This window comes from Plectrocnemia conspersa, unplaced genomic scaffold (assembly GCF_051122295.1).
Source record: "Plectrocnemia conspersa isolate PC_06_02 unplaced genomic scaffold, ASM5112229v1 ptg000011l, whole genome shotgun sequence".
NCBI lineage: Eukaryota > Metazoa > Arthropoda > Insecta > Trichoptera > Polycentropodidae > Plectrocnemia > Plectrocnemia conspersa.
Window position 1 is genome coordinate 21,041,896 of NW_028277175.1, and position 21,515 is coordinate 21,063,410.

General features: G+C 29.7%; 1 protein-coding gene across 3 annotated transcripts in view; it reads left to right on the forward strand.

Annotated features, from left to right (window-relative positions):
* Positions 1-3,826: 3,826 nt before the first annotated feature.
* Positions 3,827-21,515, forward strand: part of gus (splA/ryanodine receptor domain and SOCS box containing gustavus) — a 176,352-nt gene continuing 158,663 nt past the window's right edge. For 2 of the 3 annotated variants that reach the window (XM_088198307.1, XM_088198306.1), the window contains exons 1-2: positions 3,827-3,910; positions 20,277-20,473. The gene's annotated coding sequence lies outside the window, so the exon portion shown is untranslated. Of the gene's footprint in view, positions 3,962-20,276; positions 20,474-21,515 lie in introns of all 3 variants that reach the window. The other variant, XM_088198305.1, reaches the window with a different exon arrangement.

Genomic DNA, 21,515 nt, shown 5'->3' on the forward strand with positions numbered 1-21,515 from the left:
GATAACATAGTAAATTTTTAAACATAAATATAATTCACTTAAATCAAATTTTCACTACTTCACCTTCTACTATCATCTTAACATAAACATTTGACTATCGACTCATCCGAATGGCCTATTTCAGCGATTTAACGATCTTTTACTATTATAGTTTATGCGTTTCATGAACTTAGTTTGTAAGTTAAATATTGCACTCTCAATATGTACTCATATATATATAGATTAATACAACATAAAAATGGTTTGGTTGTTCACGACGCATAAACCTTTATGCCTGTACTACACTCTATGGAAGTTGGCCAAGGTTGGCCAAAGACGGAGAATATAGTGGGCTACTTCGGTCGAGTTCGGTTCTGCCCGCTCTAAAATCTCTCGGTAGTTGTCTGAGGTTATCGAGAACGGGAGAATTCAGTCGACTTGGCCAGCTTCGAGCGCTCCCGAACATTGTCGGCATTATATTCCGAGTCAAAGGGACCGAAGTTGGAGTTGCTCTTTCGAGCGCGAGCGGTGAGATACTTCCCCTTTCGCTCTCTCGCGTGTTAAGTGACGAGAGTGAGAGAGATAATAATAATGTTGTTTCGCAAACTGAGATAGAACGAGTAACTCTGTTAAATTTCAGTATCCTATTGTCAACACGCATGTCGAGCGCTGCATCGTGATCACGTGGTCAAGTTATAATATCACATGCTTATTGAGGACTTGATTGTTAACATGCTTTTATGAAACTCAATCTTCAACAAACTCTTACTGACATCTTTGAATATTTTAGGGCACCAAAAGGGATTAATTAAATGTTTAATATTATATTATTCTAACAGATATCGTTATTAATTTTTTTTTCATATAAAATTAAATAATTAGTGTTACTTGATTTTGTTAAAAAAATCTTTTCCGATATTGTATTTTCCTAGATCGGTTTCTATTAATGTCACACCCTAACGAATTCTTATTTAGAATCGATGGCGACAAGTTCTAGGATAGTCACAGATGTGGTGTTCGTATTCTGAAGTATCATTTTTATACCTTATGCCATTTTTCAAAAGCCGACAAAGTTTTTGCGTAAACTGAATGTTTACTACTGAAAAGTTTTCACTGATATTGTATTGGTAACAGCCCACACAAACTTTTATAATTGTCAGTAACGTAATTTTAATAATATGACAATTTAAAAATTGCGATTATTTGGCACATTTTTCGATCGCATATGTATATGCATATGCCGGCTGTACGTGACAGAAGCCGCCGTTCGGACGTCATTCACGGTCACTGTCCAGACGGCATATGAAATTTGCGACAGTGTGGTCGCTTACTCGAAGTCGTAGATATCGGTCGACTTCAGTTGTAACTTCGGTTCGGACAACTTCCAGAGAGTGTAGTGCAGGCATTATAATACATTTTAAAGGGACATTGCAATGTTTATATGATTCAATACTTAATATCAAAGAAAATGTAAACCATATCAATCATTATATTTTGGCCACTAAATATCTTAACTTCTTTAATCCACTGCATTACTTAGGTTTTATACAAAATGAACCAGTGGTATTTTATTAACACTGGATACTTTTAATACAAAAATATATTTAGCGAGTTTATTTATATTATACTTATATAAGTGTTTTTATTAAAAAAAATTCTCAAACAATACCAAAATCAATAATACTTATTTCTCGAGAAATTTGTTGATTTTTCGAAAATTTTCATAAAGCTATTTTTTGTTAAAAATTGAATTTGTACGAATATTTTAATGTTTTACAATCACTGCATTTTTCAATACCGTTGCATAAGAAAGGGTGTCTCCATGCCAGATGTTTGAAAATATGCATTGTTTCGTGAAAACTTTTAATATATGTCAGAAGTATTTAAATATCGAAAAATTGTTCACGATTTTTTTCTTATATTTGCTTTGGTAATCTATGAACTATAATAATGATTGTATAAGAAGAAACCACTCTGTGTGGGAATCGGCAGATTGAAAAAATCTATGGAGGCTTTTCACAGAGATGCCATAAAATTTGCATTTCAGTGAACTTAAATCTCGTTTTTTCAATATACAAAATAGATATTTTTACCTTTAAGTTATTAGGGGGCGTAGCCCTAGGGGTGGTTGACCTCGCGGCCAATGAGACTCTTAGATGGACTTTTTATTAAGTAATATTTACATTCGACTATTGACATATAAAATAGCAACAGAAAATATTGATTAAGCTCGAAATTTCAGATTGCAATTAAATAAATAAATAATAAGCGAAAAGACATGAACTTAATGTTATCTAGAATCTTTAAATAATTAAAATATGAACATGTAAGGAAATTATTCTCAGACTATTTAATATCTCCATGGATTCTATGGACTCCCGAGGGTCCATATAATATTTAGAATCCACAACTCCATTGAATAAATTGAACATTAATCACAAAAAATAACGTAACATGCCCTAATAAAATTTCTAAAACTGCAGTTAGTTTTAAAACTTTGATTAGGTTATGTTGGGTCTGGGAAATTCATGTAGGTTAGGTTGAGTTTGCTTAGAAAATGGACTTTTAACTACAGCTTACAGTATCATATAATTTGTCAGTTAAAGTATATTTTAGCTAGTAGGAATATAAATATACAGGTAAAACTGTATCCAGCAATGATTTTACTGAAACTGGTATTGCACTTTACTGTAACATTACTGCTTTGTCTGCGCTAATTTTTCCATACATCGTCACTCCGTAAGATGGTTTGTAAAAAATAAATTTAATTTTCTCAGTAGCGAATGGCATTTGCGTAATTCTACCGATTTGACTTCTTAAATATTATGCTAATGTACTTATAAACTGCAAAAAAGTCTCACGTTGAAATGTTTTATTCATAAGTATTCGCACCAATGTCATTCTGAAGTTAATAGAATTCTTAAAATATATTCAAACGCTGCAGAATTTGCGTAATAGTTACTTTAAAGAGCAACAATTAATGATTGATGAAATTGTTCTAAAAAGTATTTTTGTACAATAATCTAAATCTTATGCAACGCCAAATATATTATAATTCAAATATCGTAGTATAACGAATGCTTTTTACTAAAGACGTTCCTGCCGGGTTACTTTTGTGTCAAGTACCCGCCTACGCGTATGACTTAATAGCGTAATATTTAGATTTTCGCGCTTGTGCTTAAACTTTCTTTTGAGTCCTGTCGCTGATATACGCTTATGATCGATGAACCCGACATTTTTTTTTATAATGTTTAGTAATAGTCTTTCAGCTGCAATTGCAGCAAGGCATTAAGATCTGAATTCCGTAATATATTCATTAAATTTATACTAGCAGTCCTTGGAGATGTATACCCAAATATTTTACGCTCACTTTCTATTTTATGTAGTTTTGTTACTTTTAAGGGGTTTGCACAATGGTTTTGTATTTTAATTGCAATTAGTTTGAGACGAATATTTATAACAATTTATTTTAAATACTAATATCTTTAGTGTATATAATGAGGAAGAACGGACCGAGATAACTAATTATCAGTGCTCAGTTCAAGTGATTCCTTTAAATTTAAACGGTGTAATATTATTATGTATTTGTCAACTAATGTTTCCACTGAAAATATACTTTGCGAGCCGCATTCATATATTAATGGAAACCACTGGAATAAATAATAAAATTTCAGGGTCCTTCACAGACCCACGCGATCATCCCTCGTCCCCATAACTTTGACAGCACTTTATCCACATTTCAAATGAAGGGGTCGTAAACTCTGAAAGTGAAACTACGAATGCTGTCAAGGCATCAGCTGGTGGATGGAGCGCATAACGGCTCTTTTGTACCGGTGCTTTACTTCTGGCTCAGTACACGGTTGATACGCGACCGTACCGCACGCGTTCGGGGGTATAAAATAATTTATACCAGTATACTATTAAACCGCAGGTGACCAGTGTATCATAATTATAAAATACCAGTATATTTATATACGCATTAGTACGTATTTGTGCGTGGAATCGTTAAAAAGCGCATTTTTTACTATATGCTAATAATATGTACAGTACAACTAACAAATACAGTGAATGTGTTAAAATGTACTATTTTACATTTATGGTGTAAAATACTCTTAGAAGTGGATGTTATTGTTACATTATTATTTTTGAAGTCTTGACACATTTTCGACTTAGCTTACATGTTTATTATTTTTAATAATATAAATATTTATATATAGATATATATATAGATGGTTATTAAATATGTACTGAACCAATTAACTATTAGCATTTGTATAAGGCACAACAATACTGATAAATAAGTGATATATAGTTCAGTTATTTTTTTCCTCGTTGACCAATATAATTAGTGTAAATTAACCTTTAGGCTATAGAATCGACTGCAATCGTCTTCGTAATTTTGCTTTAACTTTCGCTTTGTCGATTCGTATTGTAGTGTCATTTTGATAATTTACAATAATTATTGCTCAATTATTATATCGCTAATAATGTTGCAGCTTCATAGATATTTTGTTACAATTATTAAATGCTGTCTATTGCATTTTTAATAACCTATGATAATGTTTTTAAATACTATGGGTAGATAATAAATTACTATAATACAAATATTTTAAATGCAAACTTAGTAAGACATCGAAAACAGTATTGACTTTCGTTTTCTATTGAAAATGCATTGGAAATAAATTATTAAGTTCTGCTGTGTTAGTAATAGTAGGCCAGAATTTTTTTTAATAGTGTTTATATTCGGCAGATAATTCGCGTAATAAGTTTGCTTCTAAGAAATAATTTTGAGATTTTGCTGCTGCAGAATTTATTATATTTTATCACATTTATGAATTGAACAAAAAATGCTGTAGGAAAAAATAAGGTCATATTAAAACCTTACAAAAAATTTTGTAATATTAAAACGACCGATTGAAAAAATTACGTAAAAAGATGTTTCGTAAATTGTTGATGTTACAGAAAATAAATCAGATCTCAATAGAAAGGACTTTTTCTCTATTGAGATACATTAAATAAATTATGTTCCTAAAATAGTTAAATAGCAATATAATAAAGTAATTGATGTTTTTTATATATATACAGCTATCGTGCATATTATAATGTTGATTTGACCTTGAATTCATGATTTTAACTATTTTTCTATAGTTTTCATATCAACATTAAAAATTCTAGGGCCACATTGTAAGCGTATACATAACATGCAAATATGCATCATTTTTTATATCGATGCAAAACGCGTTTCTTATGAATATGTATTAAATATGCATAATTTATGACAAAAGTGACGTTTCTCAAATGTTTCTGAATATTAAAAAAATATTTAAGTGTGTGTATTGTGGGAAATGTTATTCTGGTATATTCTCATATCAGCCGCTGTCTAATTATCAGAATGAGCGTGCGAACGTCGTCCTTGCCGTCCGTCACACTGGTTGGTCACCCCTGGCTCGACAAGAAACCGTTCTTCGAGTACAAAAAAATAACACATGCACATACATTAAAAGAGCCCGCGGCGGTGCAGCCGGCGGCTACTGTTTCTGAATTAATGTTCTATCGGCTTATTTGGAATTCAAATGATTTTCTGTTTTCGAAGCGATCCAGATTCTCTTGTATGTCTGTTATATAACAATATAGTCTCAGGAGGGTTTTGGAAGCTGATTCAACGTGGCACGTGAAGTGCAACTGCAAAGAGAGATATCGAGTGCAATGAACGCACCCGACCTGCAACGCCTCACTCTCAGATGTTTCACATAAATTGACTATAGTGATCATTTTTTAATTCTTGCTTATAAGTGACACCATAAAATCCTGTATGTTTTAACATGTATATCATAAAACATTACACACTTCAATATTAACAAAATTTAACTCAAAGGTTTGTGTTATAATTTATAAATTTAACCGACACCTCTCAACATTTTCATTTTAAATTTAGGTATCAATAATCAATTATTATTATAAAATATTATAATATACGTATGTTGTTTAGAGCCATTAGTTAATGAAAACGGTTCGGTAGATAAGTGTGCACTTATCGGTCATGACCACTCCGAATTTTATTCCCATTGTATGTAGAAACGTAGTGACATTTGCGGCACATGACCGATAACAAAACTATGATATATAAAATGCGACGTATCTTAAAACATTAATTGATTATGCTTAGTTCAAAAAAATGTTTTATTTTAAGCTATAACTTAAATTGACTAGTTTATGTAGATTTTCATCAACAAATAAAAAAGCAAATCTAACTAAACTTTTTCTAGCCTAATAAGAAAACTCGCGAGTGAACTAATTTGTATATTTACACAATATTATAAATTTAAAAAAAAATCTGACCCATAACATTTGACAGTCGTTTAATATGTAAAATCGCGCTGAATCTGAAAATGTCTAAAATTAATACATAAGTAGCACAGTTTTCGAGATTTAAATTTACGTATTTTTCATTCTGAAAAAAGTGTTTTTACTTAATTGCAAATATCTCCTGTTTAAATTGACCGATTGCAAATTATTTTATATCAAATTAAAGGTAATTAAATTTTCTACACTTTTCAATCAGGTTATTGGTTTAAGCACTATTTATAAATTTATCGACGATTTTAGATCATAAGAATTTTTTTATTGTACTGTAAATTACATCGAACGTTTGATTACGAACTATGATAAAATATATACTACATGATTCCCATATCACTTCCATTACTTACTTTATTCTTATTCTTTACATTTTATAGAAATAGGCGTGAAGATGTCTTTAACCCTTTCACCGCGACAGTTTTTTGCGCTATTTCGAAATTTGTTAATATGTGGGGGGGCACCTATTCATGCAATATTTTAAAAAATATTATGGTTCAATAAATTCAGGTGATTTACAGCTTTAATTTATGCTACATAACCATATTATAAGGCGCAATGGTTTATGGCATTTTCTTGATGACTTCTATAGAAGCCATCCGCGGTGAAAGTGTTAAAGATTCATTTTCTACACTCCCATTTGGATTTCTTCCCTGAAAATACTGGCGATGAAAGTGATAAACATGGTGAACGTTTTCACCAGCAAATGAATGCCATGGAACTTTGCCATCAGAGATTTTGGGATGAAGAGATGATAGGTGACTTTTGTTAGTTTCTCACTCTAGTTTTTCGTTTTTCTTCTTTGTAATGGATTAGGTTTAAATATTCAATAAAGAAATCGGGACAAAAAATATTTGTGTAATTTACAGTATTATCATTTTTTTTTCTTAAATTTTACTAAAAATTATCTAAAATCTTCGATAACATAAGAAATGGCTGTCAAATGTCATAGATCAAAATCTCTTTAAATTAGTATCAGAATATATTACGTGTTTATTTTGCTAATTTCACTATTTATTTTATTTTTCCAAGTTGCACTATTTATTGGATTTCGCCAATTTTGCTATTTCAACTGAACACTCGTTTGTTCCAAGTCGGAAGCGAAGTGTTGAATGTATCAATGAAAATTGTTTGAGTTTAGTCTGTTCTGTTCGCTCTTACATACTCTCTCAGAATTAGAGTGTATTATTGTCTCTTGGATTCCGATTACTGCTTATCTGAACCTGGTCTGATGTGTAGAACGACTGCTTTATCGGGCTTCTAAAGATCGTTTCATTGCTTCACTTAACGCGTCTTCAACTCTCACTCTCGTCTCTCCCAAATCGAAAGCGAAGTGGTGAAATTATCAAATTCTGACTGAAATGAATTCTTGATGGAAGTTACTGGTAAAAGTAGGTTATGTACTCATTAAGAATTAGAGGTGCAACGCTATTCTATTTTTCGATCGTCTAGCCAATGCACCAATTTTGAGCGGAAACAGAATATATATTATTGTCTCATAAATAAATGGTTAGAATATTTGCATACAATGATTTCGTGGAGATGTACGATCCACAGAGAGTTCGAAAACTTAAACTTTTGGCACGTACTAAGTTATTTAATATAATTATTCATAAAAACGGTTTTTGGGCTCGTCGTTCTACGGCCACTAACCGCTTGTGCCATTCAAAGGCAGTGATGAGCTTATTTTTCAAAAGTTAATTACCCTTAGTTGCTCAAGTGAATGTACGTGAAATTTTAAATAAAACTTGTTTATATAATGGCCATAATGATTCATTGGGGAAGCTGTCAAGTCCTAATAGTCAGATTTGTAATAATAAATAAATAAAAATCGATTAAGATTGGCACTGGTGTAATTCTATGAAATTACGTTTTAAGAGACACTACTTAGTACATTAAATATGTTGTGTTTGGCACCGACCGTACCCTTTGATCAGGTCCTTATGGACCATTAAATGTATGTCTGCTCAAATATGATAATGTATATATGTATTGTATGTTCTTAGAAATAAATAAAATAAATAATGCCGTGTACACTCGTATACATTCTCAAAAAATTCTGAGAGGTCCTTTGCTCTTCCTATTCTAGATCGTCTGGCCAATGCGATGATTCGAGGCGGAAACAGACTATTTCTTACTATATATTAAATATCAAGTTAGCTTTTCTGCGTATAGGCGATGACTCAAACAGTAAAAGATTCGGCAGTGATGTTATGCGAATCTTGTAGGTGCATTCGAGACCGAATTTATCCTTTGTTTACGTAATTTTTATAGTGTTTTTCAATCCGCCCAAATATGCGATCAGCACGCGTGCTTGTATCATTTCAATGAATAAAAAAAGACGAAACATTTATGCGTATATTTTGTTCTTTAAAAGCTACACATAAATAAAACAATTAATTGTATAGCTCATTGTAACTAATTTCATCTCATCCTCAAAGGGTGTTTACATATATGTATGTAAGAATAATAAAATTATTACTTTTATTACAATAATCCCTTATTATTCCAAAAACTCATGTATGCTCAACATATGTTTCACGAGAAGTAACGCTTTTATTTTTTTTAATTTTACGCAAATTCAATTGAGGAAACTACTGCTAAAATTGTTTTACATGTATCATTATCATATTATGTATACATATTTTTGCAACGTCAGTCATTGTCTACGGTCTTAACTCATTTGAATTGCGCTAAATTCGTCATAATAGTGAAAGTTGCATGCGCTTATTTTAAAACCAGCGCAAGTGTTCGGTTGTTGCAAATCGAATTATAATAAAAAATATATAAATAGAATCGAAAGTTTGATATTCGTTTTTCGGCCGTAAGAAAATCGATATATCCTGGAGGCAATGATAACAGTATCTTATTCAGACAGTGGTTCTCGGTAATCATTATCTTGGATTTAAATTTTAAATATATACTGTGAATATATTACATATGTATGTAGATGTCTTCTACGCGGATATTAAATTTTATTATGTGGAATTAAATATTTTTCCAGTAATTAACAACCTTTTTAATGCATTTTTCATTAGATCATTAGAACAGAAGTGCATATTTTAAAGTCGTTTGAAAACAATGTCTACAGATAATAGACATGATAGAAAAATATATTTAAAGATATGTATTATCTTCAATATCCATATTAACAAATATGGACGATGCTTAAATGTATTCATAGATCATAATATTATTTTTTATTCTCCCCTCATTTCTACCAATATGTTAAAATATATTGATATGTGACGTTTAGTGAGAATTTTTCGATGTTTTTTTCACACCGCGCCCGGTAAACGAAAATGTCAACCGGTTAATGGAAAAGTGGATGGGTTCTCTCAGAGACGAAGGTAAGACCACTACTACCAGGGTCTGATAGACGCGATTGATTACCTCTGGGTCTGCCCTGGGTGTCAATAAACCCGATCCGGGATTGAATTTTCGGCTGATCGAGAGCAATTTCGCAGACGTTCGGTGTTATGCGGGTCTTTGGGTGTGCAGACGTCTAAATTTCTACACGCGCTAATACCGACTCCTTAAAAGAGGGGCAATAAACGAAGCCTGACCAGTGTCGTAAATAGGGATGTAACATAAATTAAAATTTAAATAATAATAAAATACAATACTAAATCGCACATGTGCGCATTCTCTTCTTTCTGTTGCAATGTGATACTTTTTTTCTTTTTGTAAATTAAATTATTTTTTCCGGAAAATGCGCAGAAATGTTCAAGGGGAAAGGCGAAAAGTTATAATGGATTTTTCAAAAGAAGCCACGCATGTTTTCACTTGGGGATACTTTCTCAGCAAAGAGCGCAAACGCACAAATAAACATTTTATTAAATAAATAAATTGTATCAAATCTATATTTATGTTATGTGTTTGATCAATGGACTATCAGATCAAGGATTTATTGCTATTTCGCCATTCTATTCGATAATGCGACGATTTTTTCTATGCCATTATTTTCTTCTATAATATCTAGTTTATATAATATAAAATATTATAATTATAACACATTAACAGAAAGTACATATAAATTAAATCATAATATACATATGTATATATATTTTAAATTATAAAATTATGTCACATGATAAAAAGTGTAGTCTATATATTAAAACTTACGGTATCTGGTTATGCATATTATATTATACATATTTATGTATTTAAAAGCGATAAAATAAATAAAAATCCCTAATTCAATAGAATACTAAAGTTTGGCTCTCAAAAAAGAGCGATATGATCTTTGAATTTTTTATTTAACCTTGCTATTATTTTTAATATTTTTTTATGCCATTTTTTTCTAAGCACACTTTTAATCAATGTTTTCTTAAGTTATTTTAAATTTAACCTCATATTTACAGTTCTGTTTTTAATTTAACCTCACAATATTAGGTTATACTTTTTCTTAATTATTCTGTTTTTTTGTTAGTTAAACCTCATACTTTCAAATTTACACTGTGGGAATAAGTTATTTTTAATAAAACTTTGTATTATTTATGGTAATTTAATTTAATATTAGGTTAGGATATTCTTATTTTAACTCCATATTAAATCATGGTTTTATTTCAGTTTTGCTCTGATATGTATAAGATGTAAAATTAATTTTCTCAAGTTAGGTTATATTAATTATAGCCTCTTACTTATGTTATGGTCATATTTACTTTAACTTATAATAAAGGTTTTAATTATTTTTATATTAACCGCATATTTTTTTTTTAATTAACATTCACACATATTTATACTATAAGGTTAGTTAATTTTTATTTTAACCTCATATTAAATCATGGTATAATTTTTATAAGGCTATTTAAACTTTAACCTCCTACTTGAATTATGATAATATTTATTTATACCCATATTTACTTTATTTAAAATTTATTTTATCGTGATTTTTTTCTCGATTTTATTTTTTTTTATTAAAATTTTAAATTGCAATTTTTATTAGTTAAGAAATTTAATTTTTTGGCTCAATGCTTACAAATTAAAAAATCTTTTTACCCTTTTACTTATGCTACAGTAAATTTATATTAACTCATATTTACCTAATTAAAAATATATTTTCTCACATTATTTTAATATTAATATTAGATAAATTATTTTTTTTTAACTTAAACTGAACTTTTTCAATTTATTTAGTTATTTTAATTTTGACGTTATATTTACAAGATGTAGAATTTCTCAAGTTATGCTATTTTTATCTTAATATATTTTACTAATTATGGTAATAATTATTTTAGCTCAATAGAAATGGTTCAATTTATTTTTTATAACTTTATGAAAAAAATTTTGGGGTATTTTTTTTTTGGCTTTTTATTTATAAGATGTAAAATTATTTCATCTTAGTTAGGCTATTTTTACTTTAGTCTGTAATATTTATTTAAATTTAAATTAAAGGTTAAATTAATATTATTTGATATTTTATGTATTAAATAATATAAAAAATATTTTATTGTGAGATTATGCTATTTTTATTTAATTAAATTACGGTAATATGATATTTTAATTATAGTAAATTATGTTGCCCTCGTGTGTTTTTCAATCTTACACTTACATTTTTTAAACTTATACTTCCATCATAGTAATATTTTTATTCTTTTTACACTGAATTTTAACTTCATTTATGAAATGTAAAATTGATTTTATATCTTATAAATGAATTATGTTATTTAAATTATATTACAGCAATATTTATTTCAGGTCATTATAAATTCACATTACTCTTATAATTAAGAAAATTATCAAATATTTAATATATTATATTTTAAACCATTTTAATATTAACATTCTTGAACAAATAATTAATATAAATCGTTAAACTGAAAGTAAATTTGTACAAAGTTTATATTTTTAATTAGTTTGTGAAAATCAAATGATAAAATATTATATCAATGTTTTTTATTTGTTTTATATTAAATATAAATAAAAAACCGAATTTCTGAAAAAACTTTTTTACGCAGCAGTATTTGAACGAACGTAATTAAAATCCCATCTTCAAAGATCTGTCTTAAAAATACGTTTAATTTTTCCTCTCTCTCTCCTTTGTTGCGATTCGTTTGAATTTCCCTATTGTTTATTATGTTTTTTTTTTACGATCTCGTTCTAGAACTTATGTACATATTAAATATTGCAAGTGTATTTACACTACATTAATTAACAGATTTAAATGAGATTAATACAAAACGCTCAGATAATGAAATGGCAGATTGCAGAGTGTTCACCTCATATGTATATAACAACAAACATTTGATTAGCAAAGAAAAATACCACGGCACTTTCGTTTTAAATTATATATATGAGAATTTTCCCTATTATTCTATTGTTATAATGATGAATTGAGCAAACATCGCGAAAACTAACGAAATCGCAATTTTTGTAACGCAAGTAATAATTTATTAAATTGCAAGGCCACACACACACGTATCATTTTCGCAGGTGATGTTGTCACTATTGAGCTTGGGTGTTAACATAGATTTATTTTAAAATCTTAAAGTGAGTTATATTAAATGTAAACTCGTGCTAAAAAGTAATAAAATCGACCGTTTAAATGCGCATTTTGTTTTGTATTGTATCGTTGTAAAACAATCTGATTTGAGGTTCAGGTGTATCAAATAAGGCGATAAATTTGCCCACAGTAATATAGTTTAATTATATATAATAATTGGTTACTTATTTGTTTGGTAATATACATTAATTTCGAAGCTTGTTCTCTTTATGTCATACACAAATTATATTTTCGCTAGTAGAAATATGTATCTACTGGTGAAAATGTATTTTGAATTTATTAAAATGTAACTAAAAATATTGCTGTAACATTTATATAAGTATGTAAATATGTATATTAATACATATATAAACGTTGAAATCATATAATTTTACTAGTACCTGTCAGATAATTTATTATTAGTGAAAATGTATTCCAATATAATTTTACTGAAATAACATATTTAAAAAAATATTTTCGGGATAAATTCAAGACTCTTTTTTTATAGATTTTTTTTAGTAATAAGCATGTGAAACTGAGTTATTTATTTATTTATTTTGCTGCATTAAATCTAGTAGTCAAATTACCGATAATACAATCTATAAAAACATTAAATGTATATAATTCAGCTGGTGCTGTTGTTGATTTTTTTGTATTATGTATTCGATCTGAATTTTCATATCAAATACCTAAATTTACTGCTACTAATTTACATTCGTTAAATATTTCCTCTCATGTCTAATATTTTTTAAAGGTTAAAAAAGCAATAATTTGCAAAAAAAATTTAACACTAGCGGAGTCACGCCAAAAGCTACAATCTGTCCCTTTGAATAATAATGTTTATTGTGAAAGTACTACCTAGAATGTGGGTGCTTTTGAAGGCAATGTTCCGCTCCTTTTATTTCTTCTATAATATGTATAAAAAAAGGCTAAGGGAACTTGTACCTGAAATACATCAGTATATATAGTTTAGTTCAGATTCATTATTTGAATTTATTATACAGAACTAACACAAAAATGCTAACGTGTCGCCTACTTAATAATTCTAGAATAAAAGTAGCCAACTAAGTTTTTTGTCTTTCTTTTAAAGTAACCATTATAGCCATTGATATTCATATAAACTTAAATCCGGAATGATTAAATGTTAAAACTCCTATAATTAAGTCCAGATCCATTGCCAACATCATCGTGCATATTATTACTAATAATTCACAACCCACTTAAATCTAATTGTCTGTACATAGTAGGCGTTATTTTTGGGATTATTACCAGATTGCACAGTCCTATTGGCCGCTTTTGGCCAGACCATGCCAATCGTTTATGGCTCGAAGCGCACGCTGGCCGCGTGCAGTTAGCAATCGGGTTAGTAACTCGTTCCGTCTGCAAGAAATTGACATTCGATTACGACACATGTAGTGAGCAAGCACAAGAGCCGTTGACTCGCCATGTCGCAAGCAAAAGCGGTTCTCAATATTTCGTGGCACAGATGCCGCTCGCACACCTTGACCCCGAAACGGGTGGGTTGTTACGTCATCAAGGCAAATTCGCGGTGCCAAACTACAAATTTGTAGGTTGCCGCAGTTTGACTCGAAAGCCACTTGCTACATGGAGTTTGGGTCGATCGATGCGGGAAAAGTTTGAAAGTCTGCGATTTAAGCTAATTGCTGGAATGTAATTGATAATGCGGTGATGCGCGCTGAAGATGTTGAGAGTCCAACTTTTGTGTAAATACAATTAATTAATCAATACAAATATCGACCACAAAGTGACTTAGTTCAATGATTTAAGCTTGAGATCTAACAACATGTTATATGTATAAGATACAGATTTTTCGTCCTGAGAATAGTCATAAAAAGATTTGCTTAGTTTTTATGTTATTTCAAAGAGTATCAATAATACAATTCATTGAAAACTCCAGGGATAGCCGTTCAAATTGTATCTTAAGGTAAAGTTCTGGTAACTTAAATTTGCTCTAAAATTGCTCCTCTATATGTGTATGGTCATTTTGCATATTTTTTTGGACAATAAAAGCATATTAAGTATATTAAAATAAACATAGAGATACGTTTAAAATAATTCTAAGACTTATTTTTTGTTCTCAAAAAAATGCCAATTCAAGTATTCCTACTTCTCGAGAAATTTTCTGATTTCTTAAGGAATTTCATAGCGCCTAAAATGTTTTACAACCGCTCTTTTTTTATACCGCTTCATAAAAAAGGGTTGATCCGTGCCAGACCTTTGAAAATATACATGCTTTCTTGGAAGCCGACAGTATTCGAATGGCAAAAAAATTGATTTGCTAATCTTAAAAATACTTAAGAAGAGATCGCTTCGCGTGAGAATCGGCAGATTGCAAATATGTATAATATTTATGTTTTTCAGACCCACAGACATAACAAAAAATTGCAGGAAAATATAATACTTTGTAACTGCCGAAATATCAGAAATTACCAATTTTTTTGAATTAGTATTTTACAGCTGTGGAGTTTTTCATTAGCTAGTATTAAAAATCTCTTTTAAATCAATTCGAATAATGTTTAATGTAAAGTAATTTATTATGGTAATAATTTTTAAGAATCTCGAGTTGTAGTTACAATTAAGCCCACGTTTAAAGAAACTAAATTAACCTTTTCGGCAGAAACAATAATTGAAACGACACATCTTACATGTTTAAAGGATGGGATATTAAATAATCAATTAAAATAAATAGTCTTGATCATTTTTATTAACATTAAACTATGTATGTATTTATAAACCAGTATTTTTTATTCTTCATAACTTTACGGATATATTCGAACATTCTAATATTTTATCCTTTATGCCTGCACTACACTCTCTGGAAGTTGGCCAAGGTTGGCCAAGGACGGAAAATATAGTGGGTTACTTCGGTCGAGTTCGGTTCTGCCCGCTTCGGTTTCAATCGCATCCGAACATTGTCGGCATTATTTCCGAGTCAAAGGGACCGAAGTTGGAGCTGCTTTTTCGAGCGCAAGCGGTGAGATACTTCCCCTTTCGCTCTCTTGCGTGTTAAGTGACAAAAGTGAGAGATAATGATATGGTGTTTCGCAAACTCGGTTCAATTTCAGTATGCGCGTAGGCGTCCTATGGTTAACACGCATGTCGAGCGCTGCATCGTGGTCACGGGTCAAGTTATAATACCACATGCTTGTCAGGGACTTCAACAGAATCTTACTGACATCTTTGAATATTTTAGGGCACCAAAGGGGATTAATTATATTTTTGATAGTATATTATTTTAACAGATATCGTTATTAAATTTTTTTCATATAAAATTAGATAATTAAAAAAGAATTAGTGGTACTTGATTTTGTTAAAAAAAATCGTTTCGAATATTCTTATGTATTTTCCTAGATTGGTTTATATAAATGTCACACTATAACGAATTCGTATTTAGAATCGGTGGCGACAAATTCTAGGATAGTCACAATTGTGGTATTCGTATTCTGAAGTATAATTTTTATGCCTTATGGCATTTTGCAAAAGCCGACAAAAATTTTGCGTAAATTGAATATTTTCACCGAAAAGTTTTTACTGATATTGTATTGGTGAGTGCCCACACGAATTTTTATAATTATCAGTAGCGTAATTTTAATAATATGACAATTTAAAAATTGCTATTATTTGGTATATTTTTTGATCGCGCGCAAATATGCCGGCTGTACGTGACAGAAGCCACCGTCCGGACGGCATATGAAATTTTGCGACAGTGTGGTCGCCTACTCGAAGTCGTAGGTGCAGGCATTATTATTTGATATTCGAATAGTTAAAAATAACGAATATTTGGAAACTCAAGTTGAGATCACTAATTTAGACTCATTATTGTAATTTAAATATTATGTTTTCATAAATAAATCTTATTCGATAGTATCTTTTTAATATATATTCAAGGTTATTAATGCAGGTTAATATTATTATTTTTATTAATTTCGTTTCACTGTATAATTATGTTCACGTACTATTTTTGCCTTTGAGCTTAGTTAAAGATTTTATATTGATAGTAAATCTCTAGAAAATTTTGATTGTGAATCGGCTTAGTTGCCACGGGTTATTTTATAATAATTACCTAGAATTAGATTAGTAGAAATCAATATGTTTTCCTAAGTGTATAGATATTTATATATGTACATATGCCACTACATAATTTAGAAAATTATTTTTTTTACAACACAAGTATATTTATTATTATTTAACTGTACTTAGTTACTCTTTTAATACATATATTTACTAGTAACTGAATTACAGGAACTGTTTGATTTTTAAATACTTTTTAACATGCCTAAAAAATTAAGCATTTTTAATAACATATATTATATTATATACAAATATGAACATAATTATATAATATACACATAAATATAACCAGTCTGCATGCAGCAAAAAAAATACTTTTAATCCAAAACTCATATTTCATTCGTGCATTAACATAATAAGACCAAAAAACCTAAATCAATCAGCTTGCGCCAACTCATTTATCTTTTCTCCGTGAATGAGTTGTGCATACATTTTACAGGCGGTTTAAAGCCCAAATTACCGGTATTTTTGGTTCACCAACACTCGAACAAACACTGCGCTATTTTAGATTTGCATATGTGCGATCTTGGGTTAGAAATCCATTAACTCGCGTGCACATTTAACAAAATTATTAACCTGAACGGTAGTTATCGAGTTTCCGCTCGCTTCGACTTCTGAAGGACCTCTCAATGGAATCTATGGTTCAAAATTTCGAATTCAACAAACTTTGACCCTTCCAAACATTTCGCCCCTATCTGATGTTCGATAACTGTTTGTTGAGGAGTTAAGTTATTTATTTACATCACTCATATTTTCTCTACATCTTGAACTTCTTTCTAAAAATATACATTGCTTAATTTCAATAGTAGTTATCCTCATCGTTGAATGTTGTAATCATGGCTGAACAATCAATATGGCATTGAAATTTAGATATTTTACCAAATTTGGAAGAAGAACCTTTTTAAATAAGAGTATTCATTTCGTAATATTTATTTACATATATGATCTTACATATTTATTGTCAAACCCTGTACTAAGTTGGACGGAAATAGCATTTGAAAACATGTGGCTTTTTAGGGAGCGACGATCCCACGTGTAGTTAAAGCTAAAACTGTATTAAAACCATGTTTATGTATATTTATTTTTAAGATATTATAAATATCGACCGGCTTGGTTATTAACGATGGAACAAACATTTTTTAGCTTTAAAGCTCTTAATAGGCTTACGCCTTTCTTTGTTTATTTTGTTTTACGTCGTAATTGTTTTGCATGTTTTCATTAAAAAATATTTATTTTTATAAACGGCTTATTATGAGAAAAATCTTCAATTAAGCACAAAAATGTAGATAGAACGTAAATATAATTATATTGTGAAACGAATTAAATAATAAATAAATAACGTTAACCTGCACTGATAACCTTCTAAAAAAAATTAAAATACGATTGAGAAACGCATATTTATGCGAATATTAATTTGAAAGAGAACAAACTACATATATTATATGAATATTGGAGCATTTAAATGTAGCCCTGCTAGTTGTCTTTTGAGTTACTTTAAAATATTATTAGTTAATTAAATTTTCTGTCCTTATTATTAACCAAAAATTATGTATATTATTAAAATATATAATTTAATATAAACTGCTGTAAAATATTGTTGCATATTATTTTATAATAGTATAATGTTTAAAATGCTCCTATATTAGTAGTTTTTACCAGTATTAATAAAAAATGTAATACGTGCGTACTTTGCGATGCATTTACTTACTTTTATTGCTAGTTTTTAATTTAAATTATTTTAAAATTCACAACAGCTTCAAAAGCAATTTTAAAATCCTTACAATTATATTAGGGATACCTAGAAGAAAGGACGTTTTTTTAATGCAAAGTATTTTTTCATTAATAAATTTATTTTAAGTTAAGTTTTAAGTTCAAGTTTTTACTCCCATATTTGTAAAAACTGAGTTAAAACATTCAAAAAGAAATATTTTAACTTCACTAATATTATTTTTTGCTATCTAAATTATGTTGTAAAGACTTAAATAAATGGTAATCTGATGATGCTAAATCAGGAGAATACGGAGGGTGAGCAATAGTTTTCCGTCCGAGAGTAATAATTTTTTCATGCGTGATTCTCGCAGTATGAGGCAGGCGCGTCGCCTTGTTCTCGTCGCTTAGTGCTGGCGGAACTCGCACGCCTTGTTTCCACGCCTTCACAATATTTTTTCAACTTCTTTGAATGCTAAACCTTGAATATCTTGTCTTATCTGTTAACTCCTGAATCGATATTTTCTGGTGTCATCGATGATTTCTGGTGTCCAACTTCTAGGCTTGTCTTTCAAACAAAAATTTTCGGGTGTACGATTCAGTTTTTTTGTTTGCTGTGGTTGTCAATTTTTTGTAAAATTCATACAGCATACAAGTGCGTAAAAACATCTTACTTGGAACAAAATCTGCTATTGAAACTTGGACTGCTTTTTTGTTGTTGTAATGTTTGTAACGCACTCTCCATATGTTAATCCAAACATTACTAAAAGAAAGACATGCGACATGAACAACAAATAAGTCACAACTGACTGTCAAAATTATTTAGTATAAAAACGTCCTTTTTTTGGGTACCCCTAATATATGTGGTACAGCGAATGTATATTTAAATGAAATCAGGTTTGACTATTGCGATAGTTTGGAGTAAAAACAAACTAGTTGTTATTAACTTATTTAGTATTTGATTAAAATAAGCAATAACGTGATTCTATAGATGTAGATCTTCGCATTCTTTTGAATTTTTCAAATTAATTTAGTTAACTAAAAAAAAGTTCATAGTAAGTCACAAATGAATCAAATAGTATTATAGGCGTTTAATAAGTAATTTAGAAAAAATATTCTGAGCTGCTCTATAATATTGTTGTATTTTATAAAATTAAACGGTATTTTATTATATGATGTATACATCAATAAAACATATGTTGATTGTTTTAACTTATAAACAACCATTCATAATATTTCATAAAATGAATTTTACCAATTCCACAATAATTGAATATCGCTTCATAGTTAGTTGTTATTTAAAGATAAAATCTTTTTTGGTTTATATTACTTCTGCGTTTATGTGTTGGAATTGTATTAAATATTATTTATTTTCTCCCTTCGGTATAATCTATATTATATCTGTATGTCCGCGAAGTTTATAAGAATTAACTTCACAATATTTGATATTATTCCTTGAAAGGTTTAAGTTATGTATTAAAATATAGTATCTGGATACTAAATAATTAAATATTTCGCCATCTGTACAATGAAATATAAACTTCAGCCGCACGTGTTTTAAATTCATAAACGTTTTAAAATATGGTTATTATGATTGCCTCGGTTAAAGCTTAGGGTCAAAACTAGTATATTTAATAATTATTTGTGTTGTTTTTAGATCTTAAAAAAAACTAAGTCAATGCAAACTGATGTGTTATATAACTAGAACTCGAATTATTGTGACAGTGCCTGTTGTGATGTTCGCATGACCCTCAGTGACGTGTGTTTTTAAGATGTATCATTATCGTGCATCGTTATAGTAGCATCCTTGTGTCCTGAAGGCAGGACGCAGACACGGCAGTGACGAGATTGAAGGTGAGTGAAAAAACTTTGCATTTGTGTCGAAAGATAATTTATTTGCCAGACTAAATTGGTCAGGGCTGCTGCTGCATCGAAACTGTGCAAATAACTGGTTGTACGAAACGTGCTATAAAATATCATCGATAGGATAATTAATAATAAATTAACAGTTCGTGGTTTATAAAAAACGGGTCGTTTTATCGCTGAATGTGAAAAGGGTCACGGGTCAGCAGATAAGTTGGATGTCGTCAGGTGATGTTTTTTAGCAGTTGTGACGTTGTCGATTACCCTCATGTGGATATGACCTTACGTTTTTTTCATTTGCCTCTGAAGTAGAATGGCTTTATGCATATTAATATTTGCTACTTTGATTAACGGGAAAAAATGTTAAGGTGACGAATTCTCAATTTGATTTATTTTAGCTGAGCATATTACCAATTGCGCTATTCAATTATAATCTGATATAAATTAGGGTTTTTATATATTTTTTTCAAATGTATAAATAACATATAAATTAGGCTGTTGGCAGTTTAATTCAAGTGGATGCATCACATCTAGATATAAAAAAATTAGAAAATTGACGGACGGAATAACGCAGTCAATAACGTTTCAGACTAGTATCTCTGAAGTAGCGGGCTCGAGCCCCGACAGTGGCACTTAAATTTTTAAGTATAAAAAAATGGTATTACTAAACAATCGGCCCCAGCTGCAATGACAACTATTTATTATAAATTATATTTATAATTAATAATATACATGTCACTGATTCCCAACAATCTGGAATATATCCCAAAAATATTTTTTAAAATATGGCATTTCAGTGAAATTATATCGGAATACATTTTTATCAAATTTCGACGAATAGGAGAGCGCAATAAATAATTATCACTTCTCAGAAGTCAAAAATCTACGTCAAAAGCAATGAAATCGTGTCAGTGCCGTCGCAGTTTCGCACAATTTTATTGCTTTCGACGTGGATTTTTGACTTCTGAGAAAGGATAATTGTTTTTTGCGCTCTCCTATTGGTCGAAATTTTGTTTAGATATACTTAATTTGA